Source organism: Bubalus kerabau, chromosome 6, assembly GCF_029407905.1.
Source record: "Bubalus kerabau isolate K-KA32 ecotype Philippines breed swamp buffalo chromosome 6, PCC_UOA_SB_1v2, whole genome shotgun sequence".
NCBI classification, from domain to species: domain Eukaryota; kingdom Metazoa; phylum Chordata; class Mammalia; order Artiodactyla; family Bovidae; genus Bubalus; species Bubalus kerabau.
Window position 1 is genome coordinate 92020616 of NC_073629.1, and position 2332 is coordinate 92022947.

A 2332-nucleotide genomic window follows, 5' to 3' on the forward strand; every position below is an offset into this window, starting at 1 on the left:
GGTGGTCCAGTGCAGGAGGCCTGGGTTCGATCCTTAGTCAGGGAGCTAGATTCCACATGCTGCAACTGAAGATCCCGTGTGCCACAACAAAGACCCAGTGCAGTCAAATAAATAAATATTTTTTTAAAAAAAGAGAGGTGGGGAGGCCCTGCCAGAGGAGGCTTCAAGGGCAGTTTCCTCAAGAGGATACCATTTGAGATGGTCCCCAAAGAGTGAGCCTCCAGCAGAGGGTATCCAATCAGACAGAATGGCTCTATTTGGGTAACTGCTCCACAACTTGAACTGTATGTTTGTTACAAACAAGTTGCCATTGGAGGCTCTGAGTGGGGAGATCGGGCTGTGCATCAGACAGACCTGGAGATGAATCCTTTCTCTCTCTGTTACTAGTTGTGGTGACCATGCACAAGCCAACCAACCTTTCCAAGCCTTGGTTGTCTCATCTGCAAAAGGGACATAACAGTGATCATTATACCTCTGGGGGTTTTATTGTAAGGATTTAATCACATACAGGTGTAAAGTGTCTAATACTGTTCTTGGTACATAGTGAACAATGATGATGATGACGACAATTGGTGCCACACTTCTAGTCTGAGGAATCTCGATTTAAAAAAAGAGGCCCACTTTCTCAGCTCCCTTCTAATGTCTAATCATTCGAGACTTGGACACTGAGCAAATGAACAAGTGGGCACTCTGAGCCCAGGGGGAAGAGGTCCCTGGAGACAGAAGGGCGTTGGTGTTCCACACAGTGGTCAGCGGGGGCAGAAGAATGGTGGCTGTCTCCTCACGGCAGGCAAGGGCAGCTGCAGTCCTAAGAGTCGGAGTGACTGAAGGCTGAGCCAGATACTTGCAATCACGTCTCTCAAGGGCCTGCACAACAGCTTCACATAGTGCTCTGTTTTACTGAAGAAACCAGGAAGCAACGGGCCCAAGGTCTCAAGGCTGGGAATTGGCTGGGCAGCATTCCTAGGCAAGGCCACGTTCCCACCTCCAGTCTAGTCTGTCTGGGCCAGTCTGGGTTACAGGTTAGGGGGCGGGTTCAGGAGTCCAACAAGTGGCCTGTCCCAGTGGCTCTCTGGAGTCTGTCTCCTCCTCGCCCCTCATCAGTCTGGGCCATTACAGGAGTCTCCCATCTGGCCTCTTTCTCCATCCCCCTCCTCCCAACTCAGTTCACACCTCACTCAGGCAAAGAAACACAACTGACCACGTTCTTCTCTGGTATAAAACCCTTCCATTACCCACAAGCCTGCCTCTCACACTGGTCAGCGCTCTCAGCAGAGGAGACGGCCATCTTTCTGAAGTGACGATTACTCTTGTTTTCAAGTTATAACAAATACATGCTCTAGAGTGGAATGCAAAATGTCCAGGCATTTTTCTCAGAGGAGGAGATGTTTCGGGTTAAGCCTCAAAACAGATGCGTGTACGCTGGTGGGGGCATTCTTCACAGAAACAATTTCACCAGCCTCAGAGATAAGAACCACAGTCTGTTCCAGCAAGCCCTGACACAGTGGTGCCCACTGTCTTTCTGGTTGTGCTTCCCTGACACCTGGGGGTGCTCTATACTCCAGTCAGAACTATCTTGAAGCCTTTTTCCTTATAGCAGTGTGACCTGTTGCCCCTCTGAATAGAACTGTCTTTCTATTCACCCTCTGCTACTTTTTAACCTGAAAAACTCCTAGTTATCGTTTAAGTCTAATTTCACATCCCCTCCTCTACAAAGCCCTCCTGGATTCCACCCCTCCTTGCAGTGCTCCCCTCCCAGCATCTTGCTCTCCCTTCTTCACAGCTTCTTACCACAGTCTGCTGTGACCTCCACTTTGAGACACCTTCTCCAGGAGGTTAGGAGCAAGTTGAGGTCAGGGAGTTCACCATGAACTCGGCCATCCTTGTTCATTCAGCACACACTAGGAGCCCTTCTCTGTGCCAGGCTGTGAGCTCTGTATGTAGAGACAACTCAGCATGTCCTAAGAGGAGCTCTGACCCCAAGTAGACAAACCATCCACTCATATACTGATTGATATATTAAAACAAGCAAAAAGCAAAACCTCTTGCTGAACCCAACATGGCCAGGCCTTCTGCTTGGAGGTAAGGATCCAGAAAAGAGCCAGACCTGTGCCTGCCTGCAAGGGATTCCCAGTCTGACCAGTGGCCAGTGGAAACCACTAAGCTTATGATGTGTCTTAAGCTTATGGCTGTGGGGCACCAAGGCACCTGACTTTTGCTTTGTTGTGGATGACAATGAATGAATGAATGAATTTCTCTCTCTCTTTTAGGGAACTTGTGAGGTTGTAACCATGAATGCGCTCTGTAAATCAAGGCACTCAATAAATGACTG